Source organism: Staurois parvus, unplaced genomic scaffold, assembly GCF_062004578.1.
Source record: "Staurois parvus isolate SC_StPar_1 unplaced genomic scaffold, SC_StPar_1.0 ptg000795l, whole genome shotgun sequence".
Classification (NCBI taxonomy): Eukaryota; Metazoa; Chordata; class Amphibia; order Anura; family Ranidae; genus Staurois; species Staurois parvus.
This window is the reverse complement of record NW_028318591.1, coordinates 634,016-650,127: the sequence shown is the minus strand read 5'-3', so window position 1 is coordinate 650,127 and position 16,112 is coordinate 634,016. Positions and strand designations below refer to the sequence as shown.

Here is a 16,112-nt window from a genome sequence, read left to right as displayed (position 1 = left end):
TTGGGAGCAAACTATTATGGGATGTATGTGTTTATGTGTATTAGCTTAGTGGGGGGTGTCTCCAGCAGCCCTCCCTCCTTATGGGACTGTCTGCTGGTGTAAAGTTTGAATACCTGTGTGTCTCTTGTTACTAAATGAAGATTGCCCCGCCCTGTGTCATTATGCAGGGAGGGGGGATTGCCCCCTGAGTATCTGTGTTCAAATAAACTAGTCTACCTCCTGGTTTACTTCAAGACTGGCGTTGTCTAGTCTTGTATGGTCAGCTGTGGTGTCTGTTGTCAGTGTTCGGACGGGGAAGCGGTATTCTAACGGAAGTACTCAGTGCAGTCTGGGTCGGTTCCGTTACATTGAGCATCACTCAGTGTCACAGTAAGGACCATCCACCACCAGAGCAGAAGAGTAGAGACCAATACTGTCATCAGATCAGCAAGCACACCCTTGGAAAAAAACATATGCATGTATTTATGAGCGGGACCTCCAAGAGCTTGGAAGGTCAGTGGTAGAAGGTTCTACTTTGTTGGTAAATCAGACATGTAAATCCAAAAGTGATATCTCAGCAATGAGCTATAGAGGTCACATGAAACAAGCATCTCTACCCTCAAAGACCATTCATATATAATATAGGCTCAAGGTTCTAGTATTTGTTTAAGACTAAGTAATCCATTGGACCAATGTGTTGGAGGCATCACCTTTTATTTAATCATGGTCCCATTAACCACTTGCCTACCAGGCACTTTACCCCCGTCCTGCCCAGGCTAGATATCAGCTTTCAGCGCTGTCACACTTAGAATGACAATTGCGTGGCCATGCAACACTCTACTCATATAAAACTTGTATCTTTTTTTTCAAACAAATAGAGCTTTCATTTGGTGGCATTAAATCAACACTGGGGGTTTTCTATTTTTTGCTAAACAAGCAAAAAAATACCAAATGTTTTGGAAAAAAAACATTTTTCTTAGTTTCTGTTTTAAATTTTACAAACAGGTAATTTCTCTCATTCACTGATGTGCGCTGATGAGGCTGCACTGATGGGCACTTATAGGCAGCACTGATGAAGCGGCACTGATAGGCTGCATTGATGGGCACTGATGAGGTGGCACTGATAGGCTGCATTGATGGGCACTGATGAGGTGACATGGCTGGGCAGTGATGAGGAGGCACTGATGAGGCTGCACTGATATGCGGCCGTGATGGTCACTGATAGGCGGCACTGATGGGCACTAATAGGCACCACTAAAGGGCACTGAGATAGGTAGCACTGAATGGCAGCACTGATGGACACTGATTGGCATTGTTAGGCAGCACTGATGGGCACTATTGGGGCTGCACTGATAATCAGGACACTGATGATCACTGCCCTGATTATCAGTGTAGATGCCCTCTTCCACACTTGCCGGTCACCGGCTCACCTCTCCTCACGCTATGACAGCGTGAAGAAAGGAAAAGCTTATAACTGGCAAGTGTGTTTACATTGTGATTATCTGTGATTGGGCACACCAGATCATGTGGCAAAGAGCTTCTGTGATTGGCTCTTTACCTCTCTCAATCCCAGAATTGCCATAGACTTCTATTATATCCTGCAGCTGTGGTGCAATTTCTGAAAGCGCATCAAAACTCCTGCATACAACCCAAAGCAATCACAAACTGCTCTACTGAATAAAGGGGAGCCAGGATGACTAAATTTATCTAACCAGTCTAGCAACCTATCTAGGAGGATGCAAATGGTAAAGACCTAGGCGCTGACCCTGAAGAAGTTATTTAACCTGTGACGCATCATGTCGGGTGGAGCCTAGTGATGTCATTTCCGGTCATGCTCAAACTGGCACGAGTGATGTGAGGAACCATTTTGATTGATGGCTATGATATGCTTTTGATTCATTCATTTTCTAAGTGCATTTTTTACTTGAATAAAGTGTTCATATTTTATGGGGCTGCACTATGATCTATTCCCTTTATCTTTGATCATATACACCTGAATTCCACTGGATATCCGAGAGCATGTTCCCTTAAAGGGCCAGAATTAATCTAGCTACTAAGGATCGGCAATGGATAAGCAGAATCTGGTTTCATCCCTAAGTATGTATGACCTATCTGTTAGGTCAGGGAAGAAGGTGAGTGCATGGTGCACCTACCCAGTGATGGGAAACACCACAATATAGTCAGCACGGTGGAGAAATGCATACATGGTCACCATAATTCGGAGTCACATATAATGTGTTTAATGTGAGTGGATACTGTAACACGTTTAATTTTTGGTTATATAAAATGGTGTTTCACTATGGTATGTTTTTGTTTTATTTTGCACGGATCTGGAGTTTAACTACTTGCCAACCGCAGATAGCCGAATGACAGCTACACTGCGGCCGGCCAGTTCTGTGAGGGCGACATATGACATCCTCCCAGAACGCGCTCTCCTGCGCTCCCCCGGCGATCTCCGTGATCACTGTGTCCTACAGACACAGCTGATCGCGTGATGTGGTAAAAGACCAATCACAGCGGCCTTTTACCATGTGATCAGCCATATCCAATGACACACTGATCACCGGGAAATGCAATTGCCGGTTCACGGCTGCACTTTCCTCACGCTGTCAGAGCGTGAGGAAAGTACTGCCAAGGACCGGCAGTTGTCAGAGCGGGGATCAGCACCAATCAGCAGGGCACTGATAATCATTGCCCTGATGATCGGTGCCCAGCAGTGCCACCCACCAGTTCCACCCACTTGTGCCCAGAAGTGCACCCACCTGTGCCCAGCAGTGCACCCACCTGTGCCCAGCAGTGCACCCACCTGTGCCACCCAGCAGTACCACACACTTGTGCCCAGAAATGCCACCTACCTGTGCCCAGCAGTGCCACCCACCTGTGCCCACCCACATGTGCCCACCAGTGCCACCCACCAGTGCCCATCAGTGCAGCCCAGCAGTGCTGCCAGTCAGTGCCACCAGTCAGTGTCCAGCGGTTGTGCCAGTCAGTGCCCAGGAGTTGCGCCAGTCAGTGCCCAGCAGTTGCGCCAGTCAGTGCCCAGCAGTGATGCCAGTCAGTGCCACCTTTCAGTGATGTCTATCAGTGCCGCCTATCCGTGACACCTCATTAGTGCTGCCTATCAGTGCCGCCTATCCGTGCCACCTCATTAGTGCTGCCTATCAGTGCCTCCTATCAGTGCTGCTATCAGTGCCCATCAGTGCCGCCTATCAGTGCCCATCAGTGCTGCCTCATCAACGCACATCAGTGAAGGAGAAAAATTACCTGTTTGAAAAATTTTATAATAGAAACAAATTTTTTGCAATTTTTTGTTTATAGCTCAAAAAGTAAAGTGCCCAGCAGCGATTAAATACCATCAATAGAAAGCTCTATTTGTGAGATAAAAATGATAAAAATTTCATATGGGTACAATCTTGCATGACCGCGCAATTGTCAAAGTGCGACAGCGCTGAAAGCTGAAAATTGGCCTGGTAAAGAAGGGGGTATAAGTGCCAGGTAGGCAAGTGGTTAGAAAAGCCTAATACATGGAAGGAACACGTCACGGATCAGACGTTTGTAGACACATTTTCCTTATAAAGCCTGTTTATGGCCTATTATAATTTATAGGTCAATGGTCAAGGTGAGCAGGGAGTGGGGCCACAAGTCAAGCACGGTGTTGGTTATGGCTGGATGTCAATGCAACATATACTGGATTGGACCTTTATTATCTGTTACATTTTTTTTGGACTGTCACTTTATACTTTCAAAGCTCATGGTTCTATTTATGATGAGATACTGCACCACATTTTTTTCATCTATCTAGGACGGGTGTCTGCAACCCGCGGCTCCGGAGCCGCATGCGGCTCTTTTTCACCTTTCCTGCGGCTCCGGAGCACACTGCCCACCAGGTGACAGGCAATAGGGTCGGCAAGCCGCGGCTCTTTTAATGCAGATCTTCTGTGTGCCGGGCGCCCGCTGGCAAACATTGGCTGTCAGGATGTAGGCGGGGCAGCGTGACGAACTCCTCTCCTCTCACAGTCCGCCCTGAAGACCAGAACGGCGAGAGGAACGCGCGGAGCAAAGGTAAGTGAATTCACACAATATGGGGAATGAATTACTATGGGGATGAATTACTATAGGGGGGATGAATTACTAAAGGGGGGATGAATTACTATATGGGGGATGAATTACTATATGGGGGATGAATTACTATAGGGGGGATGAATTACTACGGGGGATGAATTACTACGGGGGATGAATTACTATATGGGGGATGAATTACTATAGGGGGGATGAATTACTATAGGGGGGATGAATTACTATGGGGGATGAAGTACTATATGGGGGATGAATTACTATAGGGGGGATGAATTACTATGGGGGATGAATTACTATATGGGGGATGAATTACTATATGGGGGATGAATTACTATATGGGGGATGTATTTTCAGTTTTAAAAATGTTTCTCTCAAAATAAATTTCAATCGTGGTTTTGGCGAGATTTGGCTCAGTCGAAAAAAAAGGTTGCCCACCACTGACCTAAGGCTATGATTGTGATTATGACGATACACTGTGGCCCTGATTAACCCTTTGCTTACTGGGCCCTTAAACCCCCTTCATGACCAGAGCGTTTTTTGCAATATATGCAGTGTCGGATTTGTTTTAAATGTTGCAATGGTTTTGCGGCTCCCAGTCTTTTTTTCCCTCTCGGAAACGGGTCCAAGTGGCTCTTTATGTCCTAAAGGTTGCAGACCCCTGATCTAGGAGAATGCTGCACAAGCTTGTGATTGTATGACTTTTCCAAGTATGATGTTCTTTTATTAATAAACGGTACCTAAGATAATGCACAAGTCTGGTGCACCCTTCATGTTCTTTTGTCATTTAGTAACAAGGATTTCCCCAATCCGAAGAGGACAGCAAAGCCTGAAGCTTACCCGGGCACTCTACTGAAGTGCGAAGCCAGTAAGTCCCTCTGTTCCATGACTGTCTTATGTATCTTCCATCGACTCACTGCTCTTTACAGCTGATGTAATGTTTATCTATTTGTCTCAGTGTTGTGGTTATGCCATAATCTCTCGCTTTTTACTACAGGATTTAACAATACTCCAGGTACATTCAACGTTTGGAAAAAAAAACATTTTTTTGTAACCCAACCCCGTCTGAATGGTCTACAGAACTTGAAAGTGGTTGTAAACCTCAGACATGAAATATGAGCAAAGCATATCCTTCTATAGTGTGTCTCAATTTAGAGCACTAATTGTCATTTCTGTCTGCTGCCTGGCTCCTGTGCTATCAGCATGAAAACTGACAAGTTCTCCAGACACCAAGAGATAACAGGTAACAGGGGAGGGACAGCCAGCAGATTGACAGCCTCAGCTCTGTTCCTATGAGCTGTGTGGAGGGGGGTGTGTCTCTTCCCTTCAATCAGCTCTCATAGCTCTCCTCACTGAGCTCTGCAGAGTGTAATTTCAGCTCTCCTCCCCCTTTTTTCTGAACTCTCAGACAGGCTTTATAAATTTAGCATTTTGAATGGATGTAGAGAAGAGAAGACTGCAGAAGCACAACTTATGTAGGAGAATTTGTTTCATCTCTGTGTATCACCTGAGACCAGCCACTTCACTGGCTATATGTAAGGGTTTATACCCATTTAACTCTGTTTTAATAGCTCTTTGGTTCTCAACATGCTGTTCAGATACGTTCTCTGCCAACCTGTGGAGCCTTCCAGAAATAGGTGCATTTATTTTGAGAAAATGTTCCTGATATTTAATTGCAGACAGGTGAGCAGCTCCATTTATCACATTATGACTTCTGAATGTAATTGGTTGCACTATAACTTGTTTGGGGAATACTCATCAGAGCAGTTTAAATGGTATTGACTTTCACATAAAATCCAGATTTCAGTCCTGCACTATGTATTTGTTAAAATCAGTTTGTTGTTTTATAGTAAAAAATGTACTCATACTTTACATTCCCATGAATTTTAATGGCCCCCCAGTCTTAGTCTGTAGGGTTCAATATTGAGTTGGCCCCGCCCTCTGCAGCTATAACAGCTTCAACTCTTCTGGGAAGGCTGTCCACAAGGTTTAGGAGGGTGTCTATGGGAAGGTTGGACCATTCTTCCAGAAGCACATTTGTGAGGTCAGGCACTGATGTTGGACGAGAAGGCCTGGCTCACTTTCTCCACTCTAATTCATCCCAAAGGTGTTCTATGGGGTTGAGGTCAGGACTCTGTGCAGGCCAGTCAAGTTCCTCCACCCCAAACTGGCTCCTCCATGTCTTCATGGACCTTGCTTTGTGCACTGGTGTGCAGTCATGTTGGAACAGGAAAGGGCCATCCCCAAACTCTTCCCACAAAGTTGGGAGCATGAAATTGTCCAAAATGTCTTCACTGGAATTAGGGGGCCGAGCCCAACCCCTGAAAAACAACCCCACACCATAATCCCCCCTCCACCAAATTTTACACTTGGTACAATGCAGTCAGGCAAGTACTGTTCTGCTGGCAACCGCCAAAGCCAGTCACATCCATTGCCAGACAGAGAAGCGTCATTCGTTACTGCAGAGAACACGTCTCCACTGCTCTAGAGTCAGTGGCGGCGTGCTTTACACCACTGCATCCAACGCTTTGCATTGCACTTGGTGATGTAAGGCATGGATGCAGCTGCTCGGCCGTGGAAACCGATTCCATGAAGCTCTCTACACACTGTTGTTGTGCTAATCTGAAGGCCACACCAAGTTTGGAGGTCTTTAGATGTTGACTCTGCAGACAGTTGGCGACGTCTGCGCACTGTGCGCTTCAGCATGCACTGCCCCCCCTCTGTCATGTGACGTGGCCTACTACATGGTGGCTGAGTTGCTGTTGTTCCCAGTTGCTTCCACTTTGTTATAATCCCACTAACAGTTGAGCGTGGAATATTTAGTAGCCAGGAAATGTCACGGATGGACTTATTGCGCAGGTGGCAGCCTATCACAGGACCACGCTTGGAGTCACTGAGCTCCTGAGAGCGACCCATTCTTTCACCAATGTTTGTAGAAGCCGTCTGCATGCCTAGGTGCTTGATTTATACACCTGTGGCCATGGAGGTGATTGGAATACCTGAATCCAGTGATTTGGAGGGCTGGCCCAATATTTTTGGCAATATAGTGTGTGTGTATATATATATACTGCTAAAAAAAAGGAACACTTTTTAATCAGAGCATAGCATCAGGTCAGTTAAACTCCCTGGATATGGATCTGGTCAGGTAAGTCGCAGGGGGGGTTGTTAATCAGTTTCAGCTGCTTTGGTGTTAATGAAATTAACAACCGGTGCACTAGATGGGCAGCAATGAGACGACCCCCAAAACAGGAATGGTTTTACAAGTGTAGGCCACTGTCAATTTTTTCCCTACTCATCTTTTCTGACTGTTTTGCATTGGTTTTGCATTTGGCTAGGGTCAATGTCACTACTGGTAGCACAAGGCGATATCCTACAGAGGCTGCACAGGCAGACCAACTCCTCCAGGATGGCACATCAATACGTGCCATTGCAAGAAGGTTTGCTGTGTCTCCAGCACAGTCTCAAGAGCATGGAGGAGATTCCAGGAGTGCTGGACAGGGCCATAGAAGGGCCTTAACCCATCAGCAGGACCGGTATCTGCTCCTTTGTGCAAGGAGGAACAGGATGAGCACTGCCAGAGCCCTACAAAATAACCTCCAGCAGGCCGCTGGTGTGAATGTCTCTGACCAAGGAAACAGACTTCATGAGGGTGGCGTGAGGATCCGATGTCCTCTAGTGGGCCCTGTGCTCACTTCCTGGCACCATAGAGCTCGATTGGCATTTGCCGTCGAACACCAGAATTGGCAGGTCCACCACTGGCCCCCTGTGCTTTTCACAGATGAGAGCAGGTTCACCCTGAGCACATGAGACAAATGTGAAAGGGTCTGGAGAAGTCATGGAGAACATTATGCTGCCTGTAACATCGTTCAGCATGACCGTTTTGGTGGTGGGTCAGTGATGGTCTGGGGAGGCATATCCATGGAGGGACACACAGACCTCTACAGGCTAGACAATGGCACCCTGACTGTCATTAGGTATCGGGATGACATCCTTGGACCCATTGCCAACCCTACACTGGTGCAGTGGGTCCTGAATTCCTCCTTGTGCATGACAATGCCTCATGTGTCAAAAGTATACAGGCAGTTCCTGGAGGATGAAGGAATTGATACCACTGAATGGCCCCCATGCTTGCCTGACCTAAATCCAATAGAACACCTCTGGGATATCATGTTTCGGTCCATCCAATGCCGCCAGGTTGCACCTCAGACTGTGCAGGAGCTCAGTGATGCCCTGGTCCAGATCTGGGAGGAAATCCCCCAGGACACCATCCGTCATCTCATTAGGAGCCGAGTACCATTTTGAGTTGCTGCAATGAAATTTCAGCAAAATGGACTAGCCTGCTGCATCATTTTTTCACTTTGAATTCAGTCCTCCGTAAGTTGATAATTTTCATTTCCATCAAACGATGGGGCATCCTTACATTCCTAACACATCACCCCGTCCATATCAGTATAGATATCCAGCAGGAGATTTTTCTCCATTGAGATCTAATGTGTTTTCAAAGTGTTCCTTTCATTTTTTGAGCAGTGTATATTATTGGTGATGGTAAAGCTTGCAGTGGAGCAGACAGAGTTAATTCCTGTGTGTACAGGACATTCATAACTGAAGAGGGTTATAATCCTAAATCTATTTGACTTCTGCCATATAGATATATGATGCATTCTGGCTATTTTCTATTATCCACAGGGCAGGTCTCCAAGTGCTGGGGCTGCAGATTTGGGTTAACTGAGTAACTGCTGCATTGCCAGCTCTTGCTCAGCACAAAAACCAGACAACAATGCTGCCTTAAAGGATTTCTACACCACAAAACAAAAAAATAATTACATAATGGCCACTAGAAACCTAGATAAGGGTAGTATCAGGGGCGGACTGACAACTCATGGGGCCCCCGGGTAATAGGGGATCATGGTGCCCCTGTGTCCTTGCCCACACTCAAAAAAGCCTATAAAAAAGGTACCAGGGGCATCTCATGGGGGCCCTTACTGACCCCGGGCCCTCGGGCAGTGCCCAAGTGCTCGAATGGTCAGTCCGCCCCTGGGTAGTACTGTGTTAGCCAGCGTAGCGAATCTCATAAGGGTTAGGCCAAATCTGGATCACAGCCCTTGCTGGGCACTCCTCTACCTATTACATAAGTGCTCGCTCACTTTACTTTGCCCTTCTTCCATCCCTAGATTTTTTTTTTATTTAAATTTTTTTGTGCCCAAACCTAGTCAAGACTTCCAGTTCATGTAAAGGGGTTTAATTTTGCAAATAAGTGTGATTTTTCAGCATTTTTCACTTTTATTCAAAAATTTGGGTATCGTTGGACCTTAATTTTTTTATTTTTAACCATTTAACCCTTTCGTGATTAGAAGTCACTGATATCTAAATGTCCAAGCCAAAATGACAACATTAGCGCAGGTCAGTTAACCAGACAATAATTCTATGGCTAATTTACATACTAAATTTTATTTTATTTTTTTAAAGGACATATTAGGCTTTTATTTCATACAGGCAGTTCCCGAGTTACAACAACCGACTTACATATGACTCACACTTAAGAATATTACACTGGTCCCGGAAACCTGCAGGCGGCCCTCTTGCTGCTCATCGCATGCTGCCACCTACTGCCTGGCGGACCTGTCAGCAATCCCACATCACTGCATGGCCAGTTAACCCTTCCCTAGGCTATCCAAAACTTAACATTTTTTTTTGGCTGGAGTTTCACTTTAAAAATGTACCGGTTCCAACTACATTATTATTATACAGGATTTATATTGCGCCAACAGTTTGCTCAGCGCTTCACAATATAACGGTTCCCTGGTCTCCTCCTCCCATGCCCGCCTCCAGGACTTCTCCAGGGTGTCACCCATCCTCTGGAACTCCCTGCCCCAACCCATCAGATTATCACCTACTCTCCTCTCCTTTAGGCGCACTCTGAAAACCCATCTCTTCAGGGAAGCCTACCCCACCCCCTGCTAACTTGCCGACCTCCTCCACTCTTCCTACCACCCCATCCCCCACAGCTATCTCCTCCTGTGCCACCATCCCCTCCCTCCTAGATTGTAAGCTCGAAAGAGCAGGGCCCTCGATCCCCTCATGTTTTGCATTGTATTGGTATTGTTCTGTCACATGTTCTGTCCCCCTTTGTAATGTACAGCGCTGAGCGAACTATTGGCGCTTTATAAATACTGTATAATAATAATAATAATAATAATAACGGGAGACAATACAGTAACAATACAGTTCAATACAAGAGGGATAGGAGGGCCTGATCCTTGGAGCTTACAATCTAGGAACATACAAACTTAACTCAACCACTTGGCGAACACCCTGCAGCAGGGCAGTAGCACAAGTCAGTTAACTTGGCAATATTTTTTAAAGACATATTAAGCTTTTATTTGGTACACTATTTAATAAGCACTGTTTCTTTTTGCAATTTTTGAAATATTTTTTAATAATAGACTGCAACATTTTTAAAAATTATATTGTTTACATTTTTTTTTAAAGCTCCAAATTAGCCAAGACTTCAATCCTTGTAAATGGATCTAATTTGAGACAATAAGTATGATTCTTCACCATTTTCCCTTTTATCCAAAACTAAAAACTTTTGGCTGTTGTTGGACCTTCATTTTTGTAACTATTTAACCCTTTCATAATTAGAGGCCATTGATAACTAAATCCCCAAGCCAAATTTGGCTGCATCAAGCACAGGTCGGTTATATTGACAGTTATTCTATGACTACCACACCTAAATTATTTTAATTTTTTTTTTAAAAGGACATTTTAGGTTTTTTTTGGTACACTGTTGGACATGTTAGGCTTTTATTTGGTACACTTTTTTTTCTATAAAAATTGTCTCTTTTTAAATTACAGGCTGACAAATGTGCAAAAAATGTAGTTTGTATTAATTTATAATTAAAAATAATGAATTTATATCTATATTTTTTTCTGTTTTATAATTGTATCCAGCAATTACTGTATTAAAAATAAACCAGTGTAGATGCTACTGCTACATGAAAGTGGCAACGCCTTAACCCTTTGAGGACCATAAGATTACGGAACGCCAAAAGAATCAATTTTTTGTTTTTAAAGTTTGTACACTTCAGTTGCTGTAACTAAGCCAATTCATGAAATAATTGGCAAAAAGCTAGATCCATTTGTTGATAAGAACTAATATTTTGACTCAAACCAAAAAAAAAAAAAGTATTTTAAGTTCTTAATCTGATGATACAGGCAATTAAAAACATGGGACAAATACGTCCCTTGGTCCTCAAAGGGTTAACTACATACTGAAGGCTTTTTTTTTTTTGCATGTGATCATTATGTCAAAAGTGACAACCACGGCCCTCAAGGTTCTAACCAGATGGTACTATACCCCTTCAAGACTACATATACTGTTCCCACAAACGTCCCCTTTATGTTTCCGGGGCTGTGGCCTCACAGGCACTCTGGTCCATGTATTTTGGGATTGCCCGTCCATATCTATGATTTGGTGCAGGATATCTGAGGTGGCTACCTCACTGGTGGGTACCCCGGTACGATTGTCTTTACAGACTTGCCTGTTGGGCGCTTCCGGGGGTCTCTGATGCCATTATGAGATTAATACATACTATATGTAGTGCTACTTTATGGTCTATTGCCTTACATTGGAGGTCCAATTCTGTACCCTTGGCCTCCGTTTTACACAGAACAGACGCTGTAATGCTCATGGAACGTATTCATTATACCCTACTGGATAAGATGCACTTGTTTGATAAAAAGTGGGAGTCATGGAGGGATTATAGATATTTATTGCATACTTAACAACATCCCTACTGAAAATTGACTGGCATATACTGTTGACAGATGTATCATTCAATCCACCTTATCATCTTTGTATCTCATGTACTTGCAACCTACTCTTTCTGTTTCTTCTCTTTCTTGCGTTAATATATTTTTCTGTATTGTGCTTTTCAGAAGTGCCTTGTTTCTACTGTATCATTTGTAAATGAACTGTTGTTTTACAGTCTACTTTCATATAATAAAACCGTTTGTAAACAAAAAAAAAAAGTGACAACCAAAGAAAAAAGTTCAGATTTTGTGATTAAAAAAAATAACTCTTTATAGATATTACCTAACTTGCCAGCCTTTTACCATTTTTTTTCATGTGAAAATGTTTTGTAATGTTAACATTGAAAAAGTACATAATCGTAGTCGGTTTTGCTTATTGAGAATTTAACTAGTTAAAAAAGGTCCACTGCAAGCAAGAGCAATCAAGCAGCTTCCTCTTCACTACTAAATTGAATTATGCTGATACTCCAATAATACATATTTAATATTAATGAATAAAAGTGTAATAACAGTCATATCTGTTTGCTATTACATCGTATTAACAAAACCACCCACATTATAAAAACCACCCATATTATAAAAACCACCCACATTATAAAAACCACCCATATTATAAAAACCACCCACATTATAAAAACCACCCATATTATAAAAACCACCCATATTATAAAAACCACCCACATTATAAAAACCACCCACATTATAAAACCACCCACATTATAAAAAACACCCACATTATAAAAACACCCACATTATAAAAACCACCCACATTATAAAAACACCCACATTAGTCTTAAGAAGTAATTACTATGAGGTTGACTTTTCTCAGTAAAGACAAATCTGAAGTCTGGTACTGTTACACAGCACATTTATTCCTAGGAATTTAATTACCGTATATACTCGAGTATAAGCCGACCCGAATATAAGCCGAGGTACCTAATTTTACCACAAAAAACTGGGAAAAACTATTGACTCGAGTATAACCCCCATCATTAGTATCAGTGGGAGGAATAGTGCCCCATCATTGGTGTCAGTGGGAGGGATAGTGCCCCATCATTGGTGTTAGTGGGAGGAATAGTGCCCCATCATTGGTATTAGTGGAGGAATAGTGCCCCATCATTGGTATTAGTGGGAGGAATAGTGCCCCATCATTGGTATCAGTGGGAGGAATAGTGTCCCATCATTGGTATTAGTGGGAGGAATAGTGCCCCATCATTGGTATTAGTGGGAGGAATAGTGCCCCATCATTGGTATCAGTGGGAGGAATAGTGCCCCATCATTGGTATCAGTGGGAGGAATAGTGCCCCATCATTGGTATCAGTGGGAGGAATAGTGCCCCATCATTGGTGTCAGTGGGAGGAATAATGCCCCATCATTAGTATCAGTGGGAGGAATAGTGCCCCATCATTGGTGTCAGTTGGAGGAATAGTGCCCCATCAGTGACACCAATGATGCGGCACTATTCCTCCCACTGACACAAATGACACTTGCTGACCCCTGTTGCAGTATGGTGCTGCTGCAGCCAGCATATGTGGTTGCAGCAGCACCTCTGCATTGCACACTTACCGGCTTTTCCCTCACTCGATTTTCGCGGGTCCGCTCGGCTCCGCCTCCTTGCCCGTGATTGGCCGCCTGTGTACCTTTCCTGAGCTACAGTTCTGGCGGCCAATCACCAGTGAGGAGGCGGAGCCGAGCGGCAGGAGTGAGGGAGTGGCCGGAGTGACGGAAGGAGCAGCGCTTCCTGGATGGATCATTGTGGGAGCCAGGTAAGAGACAGCAGCCCTCTGCCCACCCCCTTGACGGAGCCTCGCGCCCCCCCCTGCAGACGTTGACTCAAGTATAAGCCGAGGGGGCCGTTTTTCAGCACAAAAAATGTGCTGAAAAACTCGGCTTATACTCGAGTATATACGGTATTGGATCACATTCCATTTTGCTTTGACAAGTTTTTTTGAAAGCATTGAACTTCTAGAAAAATAGGATTAGAAAAGTGAAAAACCAGCTGGAATATGTGATGGATTTGGTGAGGAATGTTGCCTAGAGCTCCATTAGCACTTTAGTTGAGCCTCTTTGGTCAATGTTCATTCTTTTTTTAACGGGTTAGGTCACCTCTACCATAAACTGGCCTATGCAGGTAAAGGGGCGCCTGTAGATATAAAACAAACTGTGCAGCTTAGACTAAAGTTGGATAAAGCCTTGGTATAGGTGTAGGCCATTGAGATACTTCTCGAAGCCTGACCGAAAAACTCCCAGAGATGGTATCATCCTGTCCTGCCTTGTTGCTAGGACATTGCTAAGACATTCCCAGCTGTTTCTAACCTACATCACAGGAGCAAGCTCTCCAACCCCCGCACATGTGGCCATTAGCTCTCTGTTGCAACATCGCTGACCACAGAGCTACTGTGACAGGGGAGAGAGAGAGCATGCAAGGAGACTTGAATTGGCTGGGAGTGTCTTGGCAATGTCTTAGCAACAAGGCAGAATGGATGAAGCCATCTCTGGGAGTTTTTCGGCCAGGCTTGTGGAGGTACACAAATGGCCTACACCTACAGCAAGGGCATTATTTACCCTGGTCACAGATGCGCAGTTTGTTTTAATCTACAGGTGTCCCCTACCAGCATAGGCAGTTTTTTGGTAAAGGTGAACTAACTCTTTAACCGCTTGCCACCCGCCCAGAGTACTTTTCCTGCCGGTGGTAGCTACAGGCTGAACAACGTATGGGTACGTCCAGGGGCGGACTGACAACTCATGGGGCCCTCGGCAATAGGGGATCATGGGGCCCCTGTGTCCTTGCCCAAACTCAAAAAAGCCTATGAAAAAGGTACCAGGGGCATCTCATGGAGCCCCCTTCTGACCCCGGGCCCTCGGGCAGTGCCCGAGTTTCCAAATGGTCAGTCCGCCCCTGGGTACGTCACTCAGCACTTGTGCACTAGTGCGCCTCCCAGCAGCACAATCCCATGACCGCTTACGGTGCTCAGTACCTGGTTGCTGTGAGCGGCCAGGGTATCATGTGATCACTGTGACCAATCATAGCAATCACATTATATTATGTAAGCAAACTGTCATGAATTAATTTCATTCATTAAAGCGGAGTTCCACCCATTTTGTTCACGTTCCTTGCTACACAATGCACCCGCAGAACAGTCTGTAATGGCAATTATTTCATTTGCATGTCTCCAGACCTATACCCTATTGAGCATCTGTGAGGCATCCTCAAATGGAAGGTCTCTAACATCCACCAGCTCTGTGAAGTCGTCATGGAGGAGTGGAAGAGGACTCCAGTGGCAACCTGTGAAGCTCTGGTGAACTACACGCCCAAGAGGGTTAAGGCAGTGCTGGAAAATAATGGTGGCCACACAAAATATTGACACTTTGGGCCCAATTTGGACATTGTCACTTAGGGGTGGACTCACTTTTGTTGCCAGCGGTTTAGACATTAATGGCTGTGTGTTGAGTTATTTTGAGGGGACAGCAAATTTACATGTTATACAAGCTGTACACTGACTACGTCACATTGCGGCAAAGTGTCATTTCTTCAGTGTTGTCACATGAAAAGAGAGAATCAAATATTTACAAAAATGTGAGGGGCGCACTCACTTCTGGGAGATACTATATATATATATATATATATATATACACGCGTGATTTGCATTTCCGGGTAGGGGGGGCGCGCACACAGCCAGCTACAGATATCAATCATCGGGTCCCCGACGGAGATTCCCCGCCGGCACCCAGCGATCGCCAAGTAACACTGACAGGCGGGAGGTCTGTGTGTAAACAACACAGGTCTCTCTCCTGTCAGCAGTAACATGCTGCTGTGTATTTCTCTGCACAGCATGTCTCCCTAGTAAAACACACACAGCACACAGTTAACCCTTTGATCACCCCAGCTATTAACCCCTTCCTGCCCAGTGCCATTAGTACAGTGTCAGTGCTTTTTATTAGCACTGATCACTGTATTGGTGTCACTGGGGATGTCAGTGGCAGTTAGTAATCCCCCCCCCCCCTCCCAGTGTCAGAATGCCCGCTGTAAGTCGCTGATCGCCACCATTACTAGTATAAAAAAAAATTAAAATTCCAGTATCTATACTGCCATTTGTAGACGCTATATCTTTCATGTAAACTAATTAATTTACACGTATAGGGAATTTTTTTTTAGCAAAGACATGGAGCAGAATACATTTTAGCCTAAATTTATGACAAAATTTGATTTTTAAAATTTTTTTTACTAAGTATGTTCTATAGCAAAA

At 44.5% G+C, this 16,112-nt stretch overlaps 1 protein-coding gene across 2 annotated transcripts in view; it reads right to left on the bottom strand.

The window, feature by feature from the left end:
- The window catches only part of TEX55 (testis expressed 55), a 136,357-nt gene that overhangs the window by 59,904 nt on the left and 60,341 nt on the right, over positions 1 to 16,112 (bottom strand). The gene's annotated exons all lie outside the window — the stretch shown is intronic.